At 37.5% G+C, this 15,072-nt stretch overlaps 2 pseudogenes; both read left to right on the forward strand.

The window, feature by feature from the left end:
• The window catches only part of LOC101644046, a 177,457-nt pseudogene extending 170,146 nt beyond the window's left edge, over nt 1–7,311 (forward strand).
• A 4,056-nt stretch (nt 7,312–11,367) lies between these two features.
• On the forward strand, nt 11,368–11,853 carry LOC105978996 (annotated as a pseudogene).
• The last annotated feature ends 3,219 nt before the right edge of the window (nt 11,854–15,072 follow it).

Here is a 15,072-nt window from a genome sequence, read left to right on the forward strand (position 1 = left end):
AAAAAGTGTAGTGGAAAAAAAACGTAGTGAAGAACCAGTCATATTGAAGAAAGAAATCCAAATTTCAGGAAGGCCTTTGTAAAAAAATAAGACTTCAGAAGTGTAGGGGTTTCTTTTGAAATGTTTTTAAAAAGTGTTGCAGCTCTGGAAGCAGTCCCTAGTCTAATCCGAGAATTTTAGAAGACACTTAGCTGGCCATATTTGTCCTCACTGTATAATAAAATGACCCAACAGATTGCAGAAATCATCTAAAAACTATCTTTAATATCACACGCAAAGGAAATTTAGCTGAAAAATTTTTATAAGGTCATAACAGTACATCAACATGGAGTTGCCTGAAATGCAAGTCTGATTCAGAAGAGGAATATCATTGCTGATATTCAGTCTTGACTGAAAGCAGGGAATACCAGAAAGATGTTTACTTCTGTTTTATATCTTCTTTCATGTCCTGTTCTGATCTCAATTTCTGACAGCTTTCTGTCCATGTACTACTGTGATTGTATTTGAATTCTCTTCTGCAAAATTTTACTTGTATGTGATATTAATGGAGTTAAATAATTTCTACATTCTGTTGGATCACCTTTCTTTGGAATGGGCACAGATATGGATCTCTTCTAGTAAACTGGTGTGTTAGGCTAGGTTGTCTATAGCAGCCAACAGGTTAAACTGATCTATGTACAGAAAGAACTTTATATCAAGAAGCAACTTTACATCAAGAATGTACCCTAGCCCAGTCCAACCCAAGTCCATAGGTCCAATGCTAGCTAGGGCCCTCATTAGACTCACGTAGCTGTAAGCTGTGACTCTGAAAGGTGAAGTGGGAGGCAGAGAGATCACAAACTGATGAGTACAATGTCATGTGGGTCCCACTTTGGTGGAAGCATGGGAGGGCACAAGCAGCTCTCAGGGTCCATCAGTCCACGTGGGGATACCACTAGAGAGAAGGTCCCAGTGAGGAAGAAGACGAAGTGGCAGAGAGAGAATTGTCTCTGTTTTATCATGCTCTTTTACAAAAGACCACAACCCTAGGAGTTGTCACCAAGATACTACTTGAATGACATGTTTAACTCCATCCCTGGTCAGATAGATTTTTTTTCTCAATTTTTAAAATATAGGCCAGTATTTCTGGCTTTCTATCTAGTTGTCAGAACATCTCAATTAGTTTTCCATCAATTCTTGGAGACTTGTTTTCACTTGGGCTTTCAGTGCAGCCTGCACTTATGCCAGAGTACCTACCACTGGTTCTTGATCATATGCTACCAACTAAAATCACTGTACACTGACCAATTCTTTTTGGTGCAGAGTTGATGTATTCATCGAATCTTCTTTTTATGTTTTCTGTATTATTCAAGTTTTCCCTAATAGAACCCTGAAATCTTGTCACTCAGGCTTGCATTGTTCTCCTGCAGTTCCTTCAGCTGGAGAGATGCTGAGTGAGTTCTTCCTTCTTGGAGTTCTGACTAGCTCTTTTCACATTTCCTTCTAATTCCTTGTCTTCTACTGGAGCCCTTAACGTTTTCTGTTCAACATTTTGCTTCATCATTTATTCTATTTGGTTTATGTATTCGATGTTTTGGAGCAAGTTTCAAAGTCTTTGGGGATATACTTTTATCATTTTATGTGATTTATGACCTTTTATTTTCTTCATACATTGTGTTCTTAATGTCATCCAACAATTTTTCAAGCCATTGTTTATTAGGATTCAGTGCATAAAATATGTTCTTAAGATTTTCTCAAAATTTAGGTGAAGTATATTGATATCATATTTTGGCTCTTGTAGGCTGGTTAAATTTATTTTTAGCTTCAGCCTAAGATGTTATACAAGCAATTGATGATCTTCTTCGTTTTCAATCCCTGGTCTTGCATGTGCTGACTATGATAGCGATTTTCTCCACTATATCTTTCCACAGTTATAGTTAATTTAAATTACCTGTATTCACTCTGGTGAGGTCCATGTGCATAATCAAACTGTAGCTTGTTGTAAGAAGGTATTTCTAATGAATAGGTCGTTTGCCTTGCACAATTCTGACGTGATCTCCAGCTTTGGTTCTAGCATGCTGGAAGTTAGCATATTTTCTAACTAATAATTCCCCCTTTGTTTTAAATATTCATCTTTCAATCTACAGCAACACAAGCTGATTACATATTTAAAATTTCAGAGATTGATATTAATTGGAAAATCAAAACTGACTTTATAATTAGAAAAATTTCGCTTCTAGATCATTATTTGTCCTAAATGTTCTTGTTTATTTCTTACCTCAAGGTGTTTACTTAAATGTCATATAATGAGAAAAGTCTCTTTAAGTCTAGTTCTTAAGAAATGCACATTTTCAATTTTCAAATAATTGTGGCAGTACTTATTAAAGTTTTACATAACATTATATAACTTTAATTCATACCTTTATTTTATAGTCTTTATGTAAAATTAATTTTTGAAATCGTATGTTTTTCATGGTTTGTCCAAAACAAAATTTAGTTCATTCTAAATTAACCTCTACAAAAATATGAATTACTTTGTAACACGTTTACCTGGTAACAGGTATCAGTGAGGTAATAGCTGTAGTGCACACCAGAATTAATTTAGAGTTGAATTCAAGAAAAGGTGTAAACTGTAAGACTTCAGACTAAAGTGCTGCTGAAGTTTACGTCATTGAAAGACATACAAGCTGTGATTAGACACGGAAAGAGTAAGAAAAACCTAACCTGAATTAGACTAGAACACTAAGAATGAATGACATTAAGTGCTCAGAATTAGAAGGCAGAATAAATGCTACACAAAGAGGTTTCATAATTATCAAGGAAGTCACTGAACTGTTTTCCCTGTGGGACATTTGTAACAATAGCTGGCCATGTACTCATGGGATGATGATGCACAAAAGCCATAAAGGAGAACACAATGTGCAACTTACCAGAAGATATACTGACAGGGTGTAACACCAGAGGAAAATATGGTCCTGAATACATATGTATTAGTCTAGGTACTTTAGAGAAACAAATCCTCAGCAACTCATGTATAAGGGAGTTTTATGTAAAGAAAATGTGCATCATGAAAACATCCCAACCCAATGCTGCCCAAGCCCACAGGTCCAATAACCCATTAACCCAACACCAGTCCACAAAGTCCTCCACCTCACAAAACAGAGGCAATGATGCCGACTGCAGGAGGAAAGCTGAGTCAGTGAACGAACAAGCATCTCAGCACTAGCAGGGGTCTCTACAGGGCTGCTCCAGCACCCAGGGCTGTGTCTGGATAGGTCCATGTGGCTTCTCCTTGGGGATGTCTTGTATGAAGTCAGCCTTGCAAGCTGAAGCCGGGAACTGCTAAGGCAGCTGAACCCGGGTATGACCATCACAAAGCGAGACTAGAGAACCAGAAAGGCGAGGCTCACCACCCATTTATCCCTCCGCCTTTCAATTAGCGCCACATGTGATTATCGGCCAGTTTGGCACAAGTAACTAACTCAACATGTAAAGAGGACAGTTAAAGCAAAGAAGTGAATTGATTAATAATATGGGGAGCATTTCAGTTTTAAGATATTATTTTGAAAATCACAAGAACAGAACTTTCTATTATTTTCATATGGCACATATGAAAAGAACCAGGAACAAAAAGTTTTGTAACATTTCATAAAATTAGCATTATACCTCAGCTAGCTAGGTCTTAAATGCTAAGAGATACTCATATTTTTGTATGGAGCAGAGCAATGTAATACAGAAAGCATTAGTAAGATAACTCCCTTACCATGCAGTGAATAAAACTAAACATGGCTAAAATAATGATAACTGATAAATTATACAAATGTTGAATACCTGTATAAAGTACAGAACAAAATTTGTCATCAATCGATATTTCACCTTTTTAGAAATGAGAAACCGACTCGTGTGACTTTTCCCCATCGCGCTGTCCTTATAAGCTGTGTTCAACGCCACGACAGTTTCTGCGGTTTTTTACCTGAGCAGGAGACAAAACGTCACCACTTTTATGAAAGAATTCACTGACCTGAGCAGAGCTCCAGGGCAGCACCGCTGTGTGCTCTACCGCGGAGCCCGTGGCTGGATGCGCGCCCAGAGGGAAATGTGTCAAAGGCTCCACCCCGCGGAGCGTGTCTGTTTTTTGGGAGGGTGCCCCTATGATGTGCTATGATATCGAATAGTTTAATATAATAGAATATAACTTTATGACATAATTTATTTAAATTTTAATCTCTTTTTCCCTGTTATACGAGTATTTATAAACAATTGTTCTAGGGCGAAGTGGGCGAAGCACTTGACTGCTTACTGCAAAGCTGGTCATTCAAACTCCTGAGCCAGTCTGAGGGAGAAGTTGAGGCTTTCGGCTCTCACAAAGATTTAGTGTCAAAACCCTAGGAGGCAATTCTACTATACCGGGTAACGTCTTTCTGGGTCCCTATTGACTCCACAGAATTGCTTTATGCCACAGTATTAACATAATTTCTACCTCCTGACACTGAGACCCAACCATTTTTTTATTCCAAGAATTCCTATGTTTTTGTTATTTGCTAGCTCAAAGTTCTGAATGATAATCTTCTCATTTTCCTTACAGAATTTCCAGGATTAGAGAAATGGCTTTTTTCAAAATAAAAAAATAATAATGATAATCCAGTACATATTGAAATGAGCGAACAATATATTACCATAAAGTCAAAGTGGCACAATGACATAACATAATTCCTAATTAATTAAGTGTAATGGAAATATTTTGTCAAACAATTTTGTAAAATAATTTGGAAACTATTTTAAGATATTAATAATTTCCAATATAAACATGTAAAAAAATTGACAGCATTTTTCAAGATTGTAATTCACCCATTTCCAGGTTCGTCAGTTCCATAGTTATGAAATTTACCATGGTCACATACTCATAAAAGCAGAAAAAACACACTCTTCAGTATAATTACTTAAGACAAAACCTTGAAGCAATTTAATTATTTTATAGACATTCTATACAAATATTCAATATGAATATTGAACATAATTTATTAGAAATTATTATAAGAGCAATATAATAATTTTGTGATTAAATAAACACAAACCTATGACATATTAGAAGCTATTTTGGCAAGGATGCTCAGAAATAGAATAATAATTCAAATTATCTATGAACTATGTTTCAGATACTTATTATAGGCACAATGTTAAATGCTCATCAAGGCAAATTTGATTTAATATATCTTTGCAATCACTTAGCTAACACAAAAGAGGAGCCTTAGTGAAACTGTAGGGCAAGAATTGGACTGTTTACCACATGAATCTGCAGAGTAAGTATTGCATTCTTAATCACTACGTCAGCTGTTCAAATCTACCTACAGCTCCATGAGAGAAAGAGGAAGTTATCTGCTCCCAGAAAGGTTACAACCTCAGAAACCCTCTATATAAGGTTGCTGCAAGTCAGGTGCATGTGAAAGTTGGACATTGAATAAGGAAGGCCATAGAAGAATCAGTGCATTTGGATTGTGGTTCTGGAGAAGAATATTGAAAATAATATGGACTGCTAAAAGGACAAACTGATCTGTCTTGGAAGAAGTAAGGCCAGAGAGCTCCATACAGGAAAGGGTGGCGAGACTTCATCTTACATACTTTGAACATGTTGTCAGGAGAGACAACTCCTGGAAGAAGGACATCATGTTGGTCAAGGGGAGGGGCACGAAAAAGAGGAAGCCCCCCAGATGGATTGACACAGTGCTTTCATTAGTGGGCTCAGACATAGGACCGTGGTGAGGACAGCACAGGGCCGTGCAGTGCTTCCTTCGGCTGTGCAGGGCTCACGATGGGGCCGAGCTGACTCAACGGCGCCTATCAACCAAAACAATTTGGGTCAGAATCGACTTGGTGGTAGTGAATAGCTAATATAATTAGTACCTATATATAAATTAGACAAGAAGTAAAATTGCCCTTCTTTAAAGAATAGAAAAATGACATCCATTATGAGTATGTTAAGGAGCGATGGTTAAATGTTCTGCTTGTAAGCAAAATGACGGGAGATGGAACCCACCAAGACTTGCGATCTAATCACCTAAAGATTACAGTCCAGATCTGACTGACTTTTTTAAGAGTGTGCTAAAACCAATCCGAGATTGGCCGGGAACAGCCTATCTTGCTTTTGATGAGGATGAGAGAATGCTTGCTGTGGCTGTTGACCCACACATTAGGAAGATTGTGGATCCAATCAGATCTGATAAACCTTAAGGTGGAGTGCAAGTTGACCGAAAGAAACAAGATAGCTTGCTGAAGATTTCCTGAAAGATTACATTCATGCAAACATTGGTGCCCTGGAACTGAGCTCAGAGCACAAGAACCTTCAGATTGTGGACGGGTACCATGATGTGGAGAAGGATGAAAAATTGATTGGTTTAATGGAAGAGATCATGAGTGAGAAGGAGAATAAAAACATTGTTTCTTTTGAAACCAAAAGAAGATGTGATGAATTTATCAGAAATATGAGGAGAGATGGGCTGCTTGTTGTGGATATCCATGATGACAAGAGTCAACAAGAACAAGACTGCATTGTAAATGAATTCACACATAGAAAACACTCATATTATGATTACTACAGATGTGACCTTCAGAGGGCTAGATGTGGAGGCTGTGAAATTTGTCACCAAGCATGACAACCCTAACTTCTCACAGGTTTATATTCATCGAATTGGAAGGACTGTTCACAGTGCCAAAACGGGCACGACATATACATATACATATATACATATATACATATATATATATATTTACATCTAAGAACATAAAGCAAGTGAACAACCTTATCTCTGTGCTTCATGAAGCCAATCAAGCAATTAGTCACAAATTGCTTCAGCTGGTCAGAAGCAGATGTTCAGGTCATTCCCCGGGGGAGGAGGCATAAAGGATGCCACCAGGACAGGTACTCCAAGGGAAAAAGGAACGCACACACTACCTTTAGAGATCGGTAAACCTGGGACAGAGCTGACTCTAGTCTGCTTAAGAGGAAGTTGGGGGCAAAAAGCCCAAATGGTGTTTAAACTGCTACAAATTACACCAATGGGAGCTTTGGAAATAATTTTGTGTTTGTTGGCGCACACACCAGTGTTGGGCCTAGTCATCCAGCAGGGACTTACCAGCCTGGTTGTGATAGCAATCAGCAATACGGAACTAGCTAACGTGACAAATAGGCACAATAGTATGAACCAATAGGGGGCATATGTGTATTCTGCTACTGGAGGTGCACCTATGATTGGTTATCCAATGCCAACAGGATAGTCTCAATTAAGACTTAGAGATATATTTAAATGTCTGTTTTTTCATTATTGCTCTTTATAGTGTGTATGTGTGTGTTAGTCTGGGTAGACTAGAGAAACAAATTCATAAACACACATAAGAAAGAGGTTTGTATACAAGAGCAATTGAATATCGAGAAAACATCCCAGCCCAGTCCAGATTAAGTCCATAAGTCCAATGTTAGCCCATATATCCAATACCAATCTATAAAGTCCTCTTCAGATTCATGAAATACATGCAAAGGTGTCGAATGCAGGAGGATCACAAGCCAGCCAGTTGGAAGTCTTCTGGATCCAGTAACTTTGTAAGCATCTCAGGGATCTCCATGCAGCTTCTCCAGTACCCAGGGCTGCATCAGGGTAGGTCCATGTGGCTTCTCTTCAGGGATGTCTCGCAGGAAGTCACCAGAGAGAGAGAAGAATGTCTCCCACTTCCAAGAAGGAAAAAAGGATTTCCTAGAACTGTCAGGAGATGGCCATGCCCACACAGAGGCCCCCTTCACTCTTAATCCTCTCAAGTCCCAAATCGACACCAACTTATGTAACTACCACAGTGTGTTATGACAAGAAAGTTATTTGAGAAGCATGGGAAATGCAGACATTTCTGTGGTACAGCAGTAATTATGGTGTGTGTGCTCTTTCACTATTTAAGTTGATATTTCTCTCCATTCCTGAAACAATATTTAGGGTTGGGTTTTTTTTGGCACTAGAAGACACAGGCAGTTTTTTTCACAAAAGTTAAATGTACAGTGATTTGACATAGGCGAAGGTAATGCATAGCCTTCCAATAAAATTTTTAAAAATTGAAAATAGAAAAAAAGAATTTTGAGATGCATTGTCTTATTTATTCCTTATAATATCTTGTTGAATAAACCCTTCCAATGAAGAAAAAATAGTATATTAAATGGCTCAGGAACTGGAAGCTAATTAGTAAGTCAATATAAAGTAGAGCTCAGAATTCTAAAGCCTCTAAACCTGTGGTCTTTCTGCCACACTGCTCCATGGATCCTGCAAGTGCCCAATGAAGGTAGGTTGAAGAATCGATCAAAAAAACCTTGACATATGACTATATGCTATGTAGTGCTGCTCTTGGCAGAAAAGGCTTCCTAATGAGTGTTCATATTCCTTGAGAGTTGTATTTAATATTCTAATCTTTTCAGCAAATAATCTCAAATAAATAAAACCCTCTCTGAACCAAGGTATTCCATGTGTTATACATGGTTATAGTATAGGCTACTTTTAAAGCACAAATTTAGTTTTAAAATTCTGAGTCTATGGTAGACTTAGCAGTGCATAGAAGTGTTAACTAATATATAAAGATTATATCAAATATGAACACCACGGATTAAATAATTTGATTACATCAAGGAGTGTTTGTTGCTTAGCAACACTGTAGGTAAGTGCATTAATTAGAGATGCTGCTAGTGTATGTGTATGTGTGTATATATATATATATATATATATATATATATATATATACACATATATACATATACATATATAATCACTGCTATGACATTGATTCTGACTCAGTGAACCTATACACAGGATAGAACTACCCCCATAGGTTTCCCAGGCTGTAACTCTTTATGGAGTTGGGGGTGGGGGCTAGAAAGCTTGCAGTTTTTAACTGCTGGTCATGTGGTTAGCAGTTCAACGTGTAACCACTATGCTACCAGAGCTCCTTGAAGCATCAAGTGGATGTCAGAGATAACAATTAATATCGTGAAAATTTATTTTTCAGTTTGAGTTACAACATAGGTTAGAAAACATTCTAAGATTTAATCATTTTATTGAATTCTATCATTGAAATTCCTCTCTTTTTCTTCATAAACAAGTGTTTATATAATGTCAAGCACAATCTTTTATTTTGATTTCCCCAAGGCATAGAATGAATAAAAGTAAAAGCTCTCTAAAAGTGAATATAGGAATAAATGTCCAATTTATATGAAAATTTGAATGAAAAGATATACCCGAACAAGAAGAAGCCTAACTGGAAAATCTTATCCCTGAAAATAAGATTTTCCATCAAGTAGCAAGTGGGAATTCTGGACATTTTCAAAGTGAGAGGAGAAATAATTCAGAAAAAATATCTCATCTTGATTATGATTTACAGAATAAATAAATTATGAAGTAATTTGTGAAAATGGAATATTTTTCTCTCCAATGTTAATTAATAAGCAGAAAACCATGGTAATTAAAATAACAGAGGTTAAGAGTAGTAAGCATAATATCTGTCTGTTCTTTTCCTTTCTATCTTTTTATGCTGCATTTTTTCCTCAATTTCCGTGAGGTCCCCTGTAATCTACCAAGTGTACATCTCATGTCTTCTGCACCTATTAAAGAACTATAGAACATGCTTCCAATTCATCTAGGGACATGTGTAGTACCTATCGAAGACTTAAAAATCTTTAAACCTGAAGAGTAAAGACTCTCCAGTCGTAGACATTTCAAGTCATAGTGGACTATAAATGCAAATAATTGTCTGCAAGAAAAAATTATGGATCTCCAAGACCACCATATACATTTGTGCATTAGCCTAGGATAATCTCTGTTTCCGTTGTATATGTGACTATTGAAAGTTTCTAATTAGATGGCAGGCAAAATCATTTATTTCAGTATTTTAAATAACATGATGATTTGGAAAATGGTGCTGGGAAGAAGAAACAGTAGAGATTTTTGACTCAAACAATGCTTAAATAGAAAGCATTGCCAACCCTGTTGTCCCTCCATATGAAAAGGAGGGTATGATGACTCGTTAAGGTTCTTCTCTCCCGAGTTTACCAGGTGCTTAGTACGCTGCCCTTATTCCTGTAAGGGAACTGTTGTAATGCTGCATCTTTGTGTTATTTAATTTGATGTGTAATATCTGAAGGATATTTGAATGCAATGAAATTAAAAACTGTGCTGAAATAGAAGACCCCACAACCATCTGATTAAAGAATAATCCACTGGATTTCCTGCACCTCACCAACTGAAGGTAGAAATTCAATGGGCACTGGAAAACATCTTTTGAGTTTCCTAAAGAAAAAATAATTTTGAATTTCAATGTGGACTTGGCATTTAGCTGGTTTTTCTTCCTTGAATTGAAAATATGGTCTTTGACATTAAGATGAAAAGTCTGCAGACATAATAGTATTGACACTACAGAAAAATGTGTGGTCATTGAGCATTACAAATTCAGATTGCATAGCTTCCGGATAGAATCTACTTCTCTCTCTGATCAAACACTTTCTATACCCAGGGCCACTTAAAAAGAACTAGCATTTGAATCTTTGCAATTTCTGCTGGTTGCTAAACAAACTTTAGAAGCAAAGCAAGGCAGTGACCGTGAATGGGACCCTTTTGGCACAATAAAATCATGTTTATTTTTTTCTTGGTAGTGTTTGCAAGATATAATATTTTTTCTATTATATTCATATTTCCTACCAGTTGAGGTTCTTTGAAAATAGCATTTAAAATGAGTCTTAAGATGTTTTAAAAACTAACACGAATCTCTTATAGACTCTTAATTTATGCTAAAGCAGCAAAGGTAAGAGTTCAGAACATAATTAACTTAAGACGGACCCTAGAACAGACCTGACTCATCATGCCTTAATGAGTCTCCATAAGCAGACGCTCTTTGCAAAAATAAAGCAGAATACTGATTACAGAGGCCACGTTTGTATCCTTGGACAAAGTTTCAATGTCATTGAACAGAAATAAAAATAGCATTTGGAAATAGTTTTTTTTTTTTTTGAGTCCAAATTTACAATACTCAAATAAGGGGAGGAAAAAAATTCTTGAATTGTCCTCTAGGAGCAGAGAAGTCATTTCTTCCCATTACATGAGTTAAGAAATACCAAATATTCAGTTTGCATTTAGGCAAGACGTTTTCTGTGTTTCTCACAGAGTTGAATTTGGCATTTGAGGCCCCTGAAGAAAGACGGACGCAGTTCCCTCTAGTCTCCTAAGTTTCTCTCTGCCTGCTCCGAGCGGACGAAGCCTCCCCCAGAACCGCGACACAGCTGCAGTCCAGCTCCATCGCCACCCCAAAAGGGGCCCAGCCCAGCTGGGGCGGCACCGGGGTTCTCTGGGCAATAGGCTACAACAGGAGCTGATGACCCTCGTGATGCCTGGCAACAAAATACTCTCTGCCCCCAGGAATCAGACAACCTTTCCAAGTGGGTAGGGGCCACCCACGGAACAACTGAAACAGAATAGGAAGACCTGAGTTGGCAGCTCCCCCTGGAATTCACCTGGTTACCCTTAAAATGTGCGCACAGTGAAGTTTCTCACCCCCTGCTACCTCCCCAACATGGGCACGCAGGGTAGCATCTGCCTGGGAATCCTGGAGAACAAGTGGTCCACACCGTATGTCAGGACTATTCCCCTCGTCATCCGGAGCTGCTGGAAGAGCCCCAGTATCGACCGCCCTTTGAACACACGTGCTGCAGAGCTCTGGAAAAAATCCACAGCCTGTAAGAGCTACTTCCAGGAAACCTACTCAAAGCAAGTCTCCAGCCAAGGGAGCAAACCCACTCTGTCCTTGTGCTGTTTTTTCTTTCATAGACGTCTGTACTTCCTGCCTTTGATGTCTGTGTAGAACTCTGTGTCTTAAGCTGTGGTGTCGTTTTTGTTTTATTTCATCATTTACACCTTTGTGTAAATAAATAAAATTTGGGGTTAAAAAAAGAAGATAGAAAAAATATAAGCCTAAACAGAGTCATAGGTTTAATGTGATGCAATTGATTGTGGTTTTCCCCAGATATTATATAATAGATAATATTTATCTAGAATAGCGGTTCTCAACCTGTGGGTCGTGACCCCTTTGAGGGTCGAATGATGCTTTTACAGGGGTCACCAAATTCATAACAGCAGTAAAATTACAGTTATGAAGTAGCAACGAAAATAATTTTATGGCTGGGGGTCACTACAACATGAACTGTATTAAAGGGTTGCGGCATTAGGAAGGTTGAGAATCACTGATCTAGATAGAACATTCTCAATATTCATTAGTTTGCTTTATATCTGTTTACTATGCAGTCTTAAATGCTAGCCCTTAGAATTTTAATACATAGCATATTATGTTAAAATATATTATTACTTTATGCTGTATATAGCTATTAATTAAAACTTAAATTTTAAAAATAAATAGTAAACACTTAAAGAAACTAGAAGGAAGGTCAAACTGTAGACAAATAAAAATGATGGCAATTATTACATTTAGATTGTTTAAACCATTTTCACTGATCTCTCTGGAAAATTATTTTGCCTTAGTCATGAGGGATAATATACAAGACTGGAGTTTGGCAATGTATATGTACATGTATTTATAAAACATCTTTTTATGATGTAGTGGCTGACTCCTCTCCCTTTAAAGAAAAGAGTAAAAGAAAGAGTATAATAATTATAGATTTGGTGGAATATTTGGTCCAAATTCCTATGAAAACTGGATGACAGTACTGTTATATACAAAAGATAATTCCTGCATTTTTTTAGTATTCTAGTGCTTCTATAACAGAAATACCTTTTGTATATGACATTAACAATCAGAAATTTATTCTTTCATAGGATAAGAGAGGTAAGTCCAAATTATCTCTGATTGCTCAGTTTTAGGAGGAAGATCCTTGCTTTCTCTCAGCATCTTTGAATCTGATGTCCTTGTGAGAGCCCCACGTATATTGACATCAGCAAAAGGGCCCCAAGTGCAAAGGACAACTTTGGGTTTCAGTTCTTCTTTCTTGGTGATATTAGCTCCTCTCCCCACCCCCACAGCCCACCCCCCACCCCCCAACTCTGTTTATCTCTTTAAGCTAAAGGAAGGAGCCTTGCTCATTACAATGTAAGGAGTTGGAAACCATTAGCTACTCCATTGGAGGAAGATGAGGGTTTGAATTCCTATAAATATTTGTAGCCTCAGAAACCCACAAGGACAGTTCTGCTCTCTCCTATATGGCCATTATGATTCAAAATTGAACTCGATGACAGTGAGTTTGAGTGTTTGGAAGCTAAAACATGTCGCAGGGCACACCCTAGGAAAACGTCTCTTACGATTCAGGGTCCTGGCTATGAAGGGACTAAGGATGCTGCAGCCCACCCTTAATCCTTTACAACTAGTTGACTGACTACTTGGGTCTAATCATGAGGAATTATTGCATAACTGCCAAACCAAAAAGATGTATTATATCAGGAAGGCACAATTCAAACCATGACACTAACAGAACAAAGTAGAACTGCCCTGTAGGATTTGAAGGCTATAAACCAGTGTTTCTAAAAGTAGGTGATTCCTCCCCCTGGGAGGCACTGAAATATTCCAGGGAGATTGCCAAATGAGATATTTTATTATGGGCTATATTACAATTTTTTAATTGACAGGGGCACAGATTACATTCTTGCTGGAAAAGTGGCTGTAGGTCAAATAAGCTTGGGAACATATATTGTAAATCATTAAGAAAGAAAACTGCCATTATTTTCTCTTGTAATTGGACTGGAAGGTTAGAATAGTGGCCATTTGGGTACACTAAGCAGGCAATTTCTTTAACCATTGTGCCAACAAGGCTCCTAATATTCCTTAACAAGGGTATTAGTAAATACTGGATCATAGACTTGTCTTCCCAAGTACTGCCTATTGTCGAAGGAGACGTACATTTCAAACCCATATTGTTGCTGTTAGTAGTAACCATGTATACAAGAGAAGCGAACATTCCTGGTTCTGTGTCATCTTCATTATTGTTGGTCATGTTTGAGCTCATGGTCGCAGCTACTGCGTCAACTCATCTTGTCAAGAATCTTCCTTTTCTTCTACGCTCCTCTAATTTGTCAAGCATCATGTTTTTTCTAAAGCCTGAATTCTCAGGGTAGCATCTCTAAAGAACACAAGATAGTCTTGACATCCTCATTTCTTAGGATCATTCTGGATATACTTCTTCCAATACAGATATATTTGGTTTTTGGCAAACTATGATACTTTCAATAGTCTTCACCAACACCATAATTCAAATGCATGAATTCTCCAGGCTCTTTTTACTCATTGTCTATCTTTCGTGCGCATATGAAGCAATTGAATATATCATGGATTGCATCGGGCACACGTTAGTCCTCCTAATTACATCTGTGCTCTTTAACACTGTAAAGAAATTGTGCTTAGTAGATTTGCTGAGTGTAATATATAATTTTTTTTTAAATTTCATGACTGCTGCTTCCATTAGCAGAACCTGATGGTGTTTTGTTCAGCTGTGACAACAATACTCCCATGAGTATGATTGTGGATCCAAGTGAAATAAAATCCTGGACACTTCTGATAGTTAATCCACTTCTCATGATGTTTTCTCAGACCAGTTAAGAGGATTGGGTTCTCATTACATTGAGCTGTAATCTACGCTGAAGTCTGCAGTCTTTGCTTCAAGCTTTGTTTCACTTTTAGCATGCAAGGTTATGTCATCTGAATACCAGAGATCATTAATGAGCCTTCCTCCAATTCTGATATCACAATCTTCGTCATGTGAAGTCCAACTTCTCTGAATACTTGCTAACACACAGGCATAATAAGGATGGTTTAAAGATCCAACCATGACACACAGCTTTTCTGATTTTAAGCAATGCAGCATTCATTCTCTTGATTGGTTTGAACAACTGCCTCTTTGTTTAAGTACTTCCCCATGAGTACAGTAAATGTTCTGAAATCCTTGTTCTTTTCAGTGTTGTGAAAGAGTGAAGGAGCTGAAGAAATTTCCAATAGTGGAGAATAAATAAAATACAGATGTATATGTTATTACATGGTCAACTAGGAGGAAAGGGCACAAAAGAAGGGGTTTTATATTCT

Source organism: Echinops telfairi, unplaced genomic scaffold, assembly GCF_000313985.2.
Source record: "Echinops telfairi isolate 266 unplaced genomic scaffold, ASM31398v2 ScPeMD7_7424;HRSCAF=8462, whole genome shotgun sequence".
NCBI classification, from domain to species: Eukaryota; Metazoa; Chordata; class Mammalia; order Afrosoricida; family Tenrecidae; genus Echinops; species Echinops telfairi.